The sequence below is a fragment of the Plectropomus leopardus genome, chromosome 16 (assembly GCF_008729295.1).
Source record: "Plectropomus leopardus isolate mb chromosome 16, YSFRI_Pleo_2.0, whole genome shotgun sequence".
NCBI classification, from domain to species: domain Eukaryota; kingdom Metazoa; phylum Chordata; class Actinopteri; order Perciformes; family Serranidae; genus Plectropomus; species Plectropomus leopardus.
Genome location: NC_056478.1, coordinates 10,217,631 through 10,228,824, shown reverse-complemented (window position 1 = coordinate 10,228,824; position 11,194 = coordinate 10,217,631).

Genomic DNA, 11,194 nt, shown 5'->3' with positions numbered 1-11,194 from the left:
TTCTTCACAATCAGCTACATTTTCCTCAGCTGGACTATCAACTCCTTTTGACTTAGTAGATTTGGCAGAAATGGTTGACTTTGCAGTTTTGCCTGACATTGCACTCTGTGCTCGCTCTTGAGCTTCCTCTTCATCGGGAATGCCTGTCCTTTGGACAGAACAAACTTCAGAGGCTTTTGATTTGACAGATTTTGTAGAAACATGTGACTTTGCTGATTTGGCTGACAAAGCACTCGGTGCTCTGTCTGCAGACTTTATTGATATTTCAGAAACATGTGACTGGACTGATTTGGTTGACATACTGCTTGGTGCTCTGTCTTCAGTTTGCTCTTTGTCATTTTCTTTATCAGGGATCTCAAATCTCTCTTTAGCTGGAACATCAGAACATTTTGACTTTTTGGATCTGGCAGAAATATTTGACTTAACTGACTGGACAGACATTGAGCTCACTGCCCTCCCTTCACTCTCCCCTTCAACAACTCTTTCTTCAGGATTGTCATCTCCATCTTTGAGAGGAACTTCAGAAACTTTCGATCTTGTAGATGTTGCAGAAACATTTGACTTCACTGATTTTTCTGATCTGACTGATACACTGCTTGGAGGTCTGCCTTCATGTTCTTCATGATCAGCTACATTTTCCTCAGCTGGACCATCAAGTCCTTTTGATTTAGTTGATTTGGCAGAAATGGCTGACGCTGCACTCTGTGCTCTCTCTTGAGCTTCCTCTTCATCATCTCCTTCATCAGGAATGCCTGTATTTTGAACAGAACAAACTTCAGAAGCTTTTGATTTGACAGATTTTGTAGAAACATGTGACTTTGCTGATTTGGCTGACAAAGCACTCGATGCTCTCTCTGCAGACTTTATTGATATTTCAGAAACATGTGACTGGACTGATTTGGCAGACATACTGCTTGGTGCTCTTTCTTCAGTTTGCTCTTTGTCATTTTCTTCATCAGGGATCTCAAATCTCTCTTTAGCTGGAACATCAGAACATTTTGACTTTTTGGATCTGGCAGAAATATTTGACTTAACTGATTGGACAGACATTGAGCTCACTGCCCTCCCTTCACTCTCCCCTTCAACAACTCTTTCTTCAGGATTGTCAACTCCATCTCCCAAAGAAACTTCAGAAACTTTCGATTTTGTAGATGTTGCAGAAACATTTGACTTTGCTGATTTTTCTGATCTGACTGATACGCTGCTTGAAGGTCTGCCTTCATGTTCCACATGATCAGCTACGTTTTCCTCAGCTGGACCATCAAGTCCTTTTGACTTAGCAGATTTGGCAGAAATGGTTGACTTTGCAGTTTTGCCTGACATTGCACTCTGTGCTCTCTCTTGAGCTTCCTCTTCATCGGGAATGCCTGTACTTTGGACAGAACAAACTTCAGAAGCTTTTGATTTGACAGATTTTGTAGAAGCATGTGACTTTGCTGATTTGGCTGACAAAGCACTCGGTGCTCTGTCTGCAGACTTTATAGATACTTCAGAAACATGTGACTGGACTGATTTGATGGACATGCTGCTTGGTGCTCTTTCTTCAGTTTGTTCTTTGTCATTTTCTTCATCGGGGATCTCAAATCTCTCTTTAGCCGGACCATCACATGTTGACTTTTTGGATCTGGCAGAAATATTTGACTTAACTGATTGGACAGACATTGAGCTCATTGCCCTCCCTTCACTCTCTCCCTCAACAACTCTTTCTTCAGGATTGTCAACTCCATCTCCCAAAGAAACCTCAGAAACTTTCGATTTTGTAGATGTTGCAGAAACATTTGACTTTGCCGATTTTGCTGATCCTATTGATAAATTGCTTGGAGCTCTTTCTTCATGTTCCTCATGATCAGATAAATTTTCCTCAGTTGGACCTTCAAGTCCTTTTGACTTAATAGATTTGGCAGAAATTGTTGACTTTGCAGTTTTGGCTGACATGGCACTATGTGCTCTCTCTTGAGCTTCCTCTTCATCATCTCCATCAGGAATGCCTGTACTTTGGATGGAGCAAACTTCAGAAGCTTTTGATTTAACAGATTTTGTAGAAGCATGTGACTTTGCTGATTTGGCTGACAAAGCACTTGGTGCCCTCTCTGCAGACTTCAAAGATATTTCAGAAACATGTGACTGGACTGAAATGGTTGACATGCTGCTTGGCACTCTTTCTTCATTTTGCTCTTTGTCATCTTCATCACAGCACTCAGGGCTTTCTTCAGCTGGAACATGAGCAGAACATTTGGACTTATTTGTTCTTGAAGAAATACTTGACTTAACTGATTGTATTGACATTGCACTCACTGATCTTCCTTCAGTCTCCTCTTTAATAATGTCCTCAGCAGCATCACTGCAGTTTTCAGAAGGAACTGTAGAACCCCCTGATTTCTTTGATACTGCCGAAGCATTTGACTTAGCTGATGTAGCTGACATATTGCTTGGAGCTCGTTCTCCATGTTCTGATATTTTAGACTTGGCAGAAATATTTGAATGTGTTGATTTGGCGGACACATTTGACCGTGCTGATTTCACTGACAGTGCACTAGGTACCCTTTCATCCTCATATTCAGTATTAGTTTCTCTATCTGGACCGTCACAGCGTTTTGACTTGTTTGATGTTGCTGAAATGTTAGACTTGCTGGACTTTTCTGACATGCAGCTTGGTGATCTTTTGCTGGATTCCTTTTCAGCATGTCCTTCATCACAAATATCATCGTCATTATTGGGAAGAACTTCAGAAACTTTAGATTTTGTAGATGCTGCAGAGACATTTGAATTTACAGATTTTGCTGACAGTGTACTTGGTGCTCTTTCAGCAATGTCTTCATCTTCGTTGTTTTCCTCAGACCTATCTTTAGAGGCTTTGGACTTACTGGATATAACAGATGATTTTGACTTGACTGATTTTTCTGACATGGCACTAGATGCTCTTGTTTCAGCTTCGTCATCTTCAATTTGCTCTCCATCATTTCCATCCTGATGATTGTCATCACTTTCCTTATTAGGAAGTTCAGATGATTTAGATTTGCTAGATTTTGCAGAAATATTTGACTTTGCCGATTTGACCGACAATGTGCTTTGTGGTCTCCCTTCACTCTCCTCTTCAGCATTTCCGTCATCGGAAATGTCAGCATGAGAGTCTGTAGATCTTGCAGATGCATTAGACTTAGCTGAGATAGCACTAGATGGTCTCTCCTCCACATCTTCAGCAGTTGCTTTTGACTTTCTAGATGCTGCAGATACATTTGACCTGATAGACCTAGCTGACATTGCACTAGATGTTCTTTCTTTATTTTCATCCTGTTTTTCTCCAGGTGAAAAATCAGACACTATCGATTGTTCAGATGCATTGGATTTGTCAGATTTTCTGGACCTCGCAGATGCATTTGACCTCATGGATTTCACTGACATGGTGCTTGGAGCTCTCCCCACAGTTTCCTCCTCCTCACCGGCAGCTTTATTTGATGACACTCCTGACAATGCACTAGGTGTTCTTGCATCTTTATCTTGTATTTCTTCCGTATTCTCAATTTCAGAGGTTTTAGACTTTGTGGATTTCGCTGACATGGCACTAGATGCTCTCTCTTGAGTATCTTCTTCAGCATTTTCTTCATCTTGTGGCTTAGATGCTTTTGAATGTGTAGATCTTGCAGAGATATTTGATTTGGCTGACATGACACTTGGCACTCTCTCTTGGTCTTCTCCAGCCTCTTCAGCTTCTTCCTCCCCCAAATTTTCATCACAATCTTTTGGCATTATTTGCTCATTTTCCTCCTCAGCTTGTTCTTTATCCAGATGAGATGAGACTCTTGATCCCTTTGATTTAACAGAGGCTTTGGATTTTGATGACATGGAACTTAATGCTCGTTCCTTATTAACATCCTCCTCTGAATTGTGTTGTTCTTCTATCTCCTCCTCACCATCAGCTTTATTTGACAAAGCCTCTGACAAAGCACTGGGTGTTCTTGCATCTGTATCTTGCACTGCTTCAGTATTTGCGGTTTCAGAGGTTTTAGACCTTGCAGATTTTTCTGACATGGCACTAGATGCTCTCTCTTGAGCATCTTCCTCAGCATTTTCTTCATCTTGAAGCTTAGATGCCTTTGAATGTGAAGATCTTGCAGAGGTATTTGATTTGACTGACATAACACTTGGCACTCTCTCTTGGTCCTCTCCAGCCTCTTCAGCTTCTTCTTCCTCACAATTTTCATCAGACTCTTTCGGCATCACTTGCTCAGTTTCCTCCCCAGCTTGTTCTTGATCTGGGATTGAAGAGACTCTTGATCCCTTTGATTTAATAGAAGCTTTAGATTTTGATGACATGGAACTTAATGCTCGTTCTTCATCAACATCCTCCTCTGATTTATGTTGTTCAGCTGCCACTTCAGATTTTTCAGATTTAGAGGATTTAACAGACATGCTACTTATTGGTCTCTCCTGTGTTTCTTTGCCATCGTGCATTTGCATTGATTCAGCTGTAACATCTAAAACATTAGATCTGGATTTTGTAGAGGCATTTGAATGAACTGAAATGGCACTTTCGGACCTTTTGTCCTCTACTTCAGACTCTGTATTCTGTTTTGCCTCAGATTTATTTGTTCTGCCAGAGGTATTTGATTTGACAGACATGGCACTTGATTGATCCCTTTGTATCCCACCTTCTTCTTCAGATTGGGCTTTGATTTGTCCTTTTGTACTATCCTTAGGATCTTTAGAAACTCCACAATTACAAGTATATGATTTTTTTGATTTTCTTGACTTGCTTGAGTGTCCCGAATCATTGGATGCTCTTTCTGTAGGGCTCCCTGCACCTCCAGTGGTCTCTTCCCTTTCAGGTTTACTATTCTGAGAAGATGCTCTTGAAGCACTCGGTGGGACATCATCGTTATCACTTTGATGGTCCTCATGGTGTGTTATTACCTCAGAAGAAGCACTCGGTGTAGATCCTGTTTGTTCTTCTTGCTCTGGTTTTTGAGCAGTACAAAGATCATTTGCAGAACTGACAACACACTCCTCACAGTTGTCTGGTGTGGAGGATTGCACCTTGCACTTTGGTGAGCAAGTATCACTCCTGATGGTGCAGTACTCTACAATTTCAGATGCCTCAACAGTATGCTGCACACAAGTTTCTCTCTCTACCACTTGTTCTGTATACTCATCGCTAGTTTGCCTTTCAACCACCGTCTTTCTAGAGATCATTGTATGTGAGGAAGCACTTGAACTGGAAGTTCGAACACAGCGGGTTGCTCCTTGTGTGTCTGGAACATTTTTCCAGATGTCGTAATCTTGGCAGTGACTGCAGCAGTGAGGACAGTGAAGCTCCTCTGTTTGTCTTTGATAGCACCTTGTGACATAAGCCTCATCTTGCTCACCAGCAGAGATGTTTTCAGATTCTGAATGGCTTCTATCACTAATCTGTCCAAAACTGGGATTATTGTGCCGTTGTAGGATCTCACAGGTCCCGCCTGTTGTCTTTTTTACTTGGGTTGACCAATGTATTGTTTCGTCATTTTGTAGCCGGAAGCGCACTTTCATTTCCATAGACAAACTGCCATCTTTGTTAACACGAACCCGTTTCTCTATATCATCTTCTCTCATTCCATCACCAGCGTGCGGACAGCAATCCACATTATCCGGAGACTCAGTTCCATCTGGTAACGACTTATCCGATGACACTGACTGCCTGGTGGATCTGTTGTCAGACTCCAGTTGTGGATTGCTGACACTTGTCTTTGTTGGAAGTCCTTGGTTTACCATAAAGACACAAAGAAGAAGAAAAAATACAGTTTACATAGCTCATTGTGTACAATATAATTATACTGAATACTGCAGGTAAAACACTACTTAGAATATGATTAATAATTAATATTAAAAACTTAATTCAGATATGATGTCCATGACAATTAACTGCTTCTCCCACCTTCATGTCCTTCAGTGCAACCATTGGAACGAGACCTCACACCCAGCTTTGGAAGTTTGTCATCAGATGTTTTCCGAAAATTCTCCAAGATGGATGGGTGGGAAGGCTCACGTCCCACACAGACAAGAACACTAGGACATTGCATCAGACTCTGAACATTGTCAATCTGAAACAGAGGAACATAAAGTATTAGGTAGGAGTGAGTTTGTTAACCCAATTCAGTTTTCAGCAAAAAAAAAATGCATAGTGCAGACTTTTATAGCCTTAGTATTTACTACTGTACCTTTAAAGAGGCCTCCTGAATTAACAGGGACTACATTGTTGCCTTTTGTTTCTTATAATATACCATTGGCTGGACTTTTTAGTGCTATAGATGCACTAAAAAGGTGCATATTTATGAAACTGTAGTCATATCTTTAAAAGTTTCTGAACACATTTGATATTAGACAAAATCTTAATATGGAAAAGGGCAACAGAAGTGTTATCTTGGTCAAATGTGAGCTACTAATTTGTATAGACAAGCAGAGGAGTGGTGTGAGCATTGTAATCCATTACACACAGTCTGTCTTTGTGCCCATTGGTACAAAAGTGGATGACTAATTGATCATCCTCTTCATCACATTGGCGTGAATTAAAATGTAAGTCTTCTGTCTCACAGGTGATTAGCCTGAATGGCTAAATGCTAATCTAGTGTGTGTGTACTGACCTGTTTTCCCTAGCATCTCTACACAAAGGCCAAATGAAAGTAGCTTGCTTCCATATTGATGAACACATCTTCTGATAAAAACTATGCATCTTTAAGTTTGGTAATATTGAAATTTTCAGAGCATGTCAGAGCACATCATCTTATTACTAACCCTTTGAAACCTGGAGTGACATGACTTGTGTCATGACTAATTTAGATTTATTTTGTAGGGAAAATGTCTAGGAGAAAAAAGACCCTTGGGAAAAATGTATTTCTAATTATCCTAATGAAATACTTTAAATCATGTTGCATATTTATTATAAAGTTTGAAGCTTATATAAAGTTTATTCATAGGTAATTTGTTGGTTTTTTTTTTACTTTTTTGTAATTTTCAGGATATTTTCTTTTACCTTTTAATAATTTCTTGCTGATGTTTGTGTCATCTCTTCTTTCATTGCCTCTCCCCATGTTTTTTTTTAAGAAATAAAGCCATTTTGCTCAGATTTCAAAGGGTTAAAAGTACTTAAACACTATTCCAAACCATACTGGGTTGTTTAAAAATCACTCGGGCTTAAAAACTACTTCTTCCACATAAAAAAAAAGCAACACTTGTGCATCTTAAAACGCAGATATTATATTAAACCAATATGTCTGTATAATTTCTATTGCATAGTTTCATTATGTTGTAAAGTAGCAAATAGTTTAAAATACAACTACTCCCATTTGTTTGTGTGCTTTTGTTTTTTCCCCCTGAAACACAATATTGTATATTGCTGCTTCTCTTCACTACTGACAGCTATGCAACTCAGGGAAAAACATATACTCAAATATTGAGAGTTGTGTTGATTTTATTTTGTTCATGAGCAGTCAGTTTTGATGAAAGTGCAGTTTTGAATTTGAAAATCCAATGTTGGTGAAGGCAGATGAATGGCTTCATCCATGGTCACACAAAGCCCAGGTGAATATAATTAATTGCCACTGTGGAAGACACATTTCTGAGACACCTCTGGTATCAAAGTAGGAGAGTGGAGTTTCAACGTTGACCTGTTTTTCGCTCTCTCAAAAATAGCTCTGATTTGACCAAGATTAATGGGTTTTGGAGAGATACCGACGATCTCCATGTGAGTGTGAGGGAATATCCCCGTTCCATTCCCTTATGCCTGTACTCCAAATAATTATCATACTAGACTTTGATTACAACAAACTACTAAGTGCAAACAAAAATCTAATCCTGTGTTTAAATCCAGAATTAAGGAGCTAGAGGTGGATTCCTAAAAATATCAGTTCTAAATTTAAATGGCTACCAAACTAACTCTTTTGAGTTGTGTGTTCCTTGATTAAATTTCTTTTATTTTGTCTTCTTTTGTATTATTTGTGCTGTCTGTCTGCAACTATGTGTTTTTATTCATGCTGCTGCCTGTCTTTACAAGTTGGACTTGAAAAAGAGATTCTTAGTCTTAGTGGGACTCTCATTAAATAAAAGAAATAAAATAAAGTGCATACTTGTTGTATAAATGTCACCAATGTCAGCGTGTTTGCAGCAGGGCTGACAGTTACTCTCCACTGGGATTTAGTAGGGATTCAGTCCCGTCACTAGAGGCCTCTCTTCACTCTGGTTTTCAGTCTCAGGCCTGAATAATAGCAATTTCTAACAACACTTCTCAGAGTACTTTTTTAAAGCCAAATGCAGCTCATTGCACTACTGTTAATTTCAGATTGAGCCATCCTTTCATTTCACAAGGACGCTATCCATTTAGGGTCAAGCACAGAGACTTCCTTTTGAAAAAAGACATTTCCTGACCACATGATAAAATAAGATTACATAAAAGCAGTGTAAGCCTAAACTCTCTGTGGGTTAGATAAGAGAATATCAAGTTGAAAAGAATGTGGAAATTAAATAGAAATTTATAGGTAAAAACAGGAAGGAACCAAGGTGTCTTTCGGGAAAAAAAGTAAAATGCCTTTATTACATTGACAGGTTCTAGAGGTAGAGCATGATTAAAAAGTATTACTTGTTTGATGTGCCTGAATGAGGATGGAAGCTCAATCGTATCGAAGAAGTTATCGCTTTTAATCATGTTCTACATTTAAAACCTGCTAATGTAATATAGGCATCTAACTTTTTTTCCTTAAGACTAGTGCCTTGGCTCCTTACTGTTTTTACTAGATTTGTTTATGCCCTTTACAAAAGAGCACCGCCTTTTTTGTACTTTTACTAGTTTTGAGAAGCTCTCCTGGTTTTGTCTTTTCATAAATTCATAGGCGTTTATGCTGCTTACCTTGCGGCCCTCCAGAGTGTACAACTTCCTGATGTGGTACTGCATGAGTTCAGAAACTTCCTCTAGAAAAAGCCCAAAACTGCGTAGACTCCTCCGGTGCAAGACGATGGTCTTCCTGGACGATGGGTCGCTGTTCTTCACCAGCACCACCCTCTTATTGTACCTGTGATGATGAATGTGGCCTGAATGCACATCAGGGTGCTCCCCAGGCCTCGTTGGTCCCCTGAGAACATACTGGTGTGGATGATGGAGGTGATATGGCGCTTGAGTGTGATACAAAGGTGTCTCTAACGCTTCCAGGGCGTGGGTATGTCTGTACTCAGAGCAAAGGTAGCATTCCTCCAGAGGTTCATGCTGGGCCACCAACCCGTGGTGGTGGATCCTGGGAAACCGGCTCATGTGATGCTTGAAGGGGAGAGAGGACTTGTGGGAGCCGTCCCCGCCTACAGCATTGAAGCACTGGAAGTTGCGCCTGTGGGAGGACATTTTGGGTGGTAGTTTCTCCGCTCTGGCTGAGGGATGGTCTCACAGAAGAAGAAGAAGAAGAAGAGGGCAGGTCATGATTCTCTGCCTAGGAATAGGAGAAGGCATGGCACCACACATCTGCACGGCTCCATCTCATCCCAGGCTGAAAGAGAATTTAAAACGACAGGTGAACAAAACAGAACAGGTCAAAGAACAGAAGTTAAATGTTTAAGGTAAAGCAAAAGTCACAAAATCATGACAGAAATTCCTGGTACCTTTACATGTAACTTTTCTCCTGAGCTAACTTGCGTGCAGACAGTGAACTTGTACTTGAACTTTATGACCCTTTTAGCTTTTCCTTTTAACCCAACTAGGCACCTTAGCTTTTCCTCCAAAGTACTTAAGTCTAAATCAGTACCTTTGTTTGATAAGGACTGACCTAAAGCTTGTCTGAAAAAGAAAATCCCCACAAAGAGACACCTTTAAGGCTGTTGGTGTAATCGCCATAGTACTGTCCTGCGTTCATCTTGTGTCTAGAAGTACTAAGTCAAAGGTAAATGGCTTTGCTGCTTTAATAAAGACATTTCACCACTGATCTAAGAATCTTCTTAAGTTAAAGTTCGTGTGCCTCAAGATGTCCTGAAGGTCTATGAGGGGTGAAAATAACAAGAATTAATTGATAAAAATGGAGGGCATGAGAGTGCATGTGAATTGATAAAAGGAGCAGTAAAAATATGTGATAAATTATCACGTAATTTGATTTGTTTGTCTGCCATTCATCATTCATATTACTAAATGTCTACATGTTTTGTTTACAGCCAGCAGTTTTTGTTACTTATGCCCAAAGTGTCAATCAAAAAAATCATTTCCACAATAAAATCACTTGATTAATATCCCATAGTTTTTTATTCCATTTTTCATTTCACAACCATTTTTCCCCTCAATTTTTCAATTCACACACATTTCATCACTTACACTATTAATCTGTAAACATTTTCATTGCTTCCATTTTTTTTGTGACTCCCACCCTTAAGGCTGCTTTCTGAAATGATAAATGGCAATTTTGTGTTGCAAATGTTAAAATATGAATGTAAAATTATGAAACATGGCTCTGTTTACATTGTATCACAACTGTTTCAATCAAATCAGCTTCAAATGGATCAAAACTCTTAATAATTTATCATTCATTTCATTCAATTCCTTAAAGACACATCAATTTTTACTGCTCCAGTTTTCAATTCATGTGCATTTTCATGACCTTCATTTTTCTTACTTCCACCATTTATAAAAGGTCCAGTGTAAGAGGGGGTGTGTTAGGGGGATATATCAGCAGAAATTGAATATAATTAAATAATGATGTTTTCTTTAGTGTACAAATCATCTGAAACAAGAATTGTTGCATTTTCATTTCGGCATTCATATGTGTATATGGAGTAGGTCCTCTTCCAAGGAGTCCACCACGTTGCTTCTACAGTAACCCAGATTTGACAGACCAAACACTGGCACTTTGCATTTTCCCATCAGTCACCATACTTCTCCTCCATTCTTGGCACATGTGAGAAGTTACATCTGGCTGCAATCTGCGACTTAAGTGCTAGATGCCACTAAATCCCTCACTAGACCTTCAAAACCTGAATGACAGCATCAGTAGACAATTTGTTGACAATTATTTTGTTAGCTTTAGATCAGAGACTAACATGCTCTCATTCACTTTTCATATATTTTTCACTGATGCACTTTTTATGTACACTATGCTATTATATTGACATTGTCAGACAAATATATCAAGGCTGAGAATAGATTCATTCACAGTTCAGCAGCTGCTGAATTCATCCACCACTGCAAATATCTGTC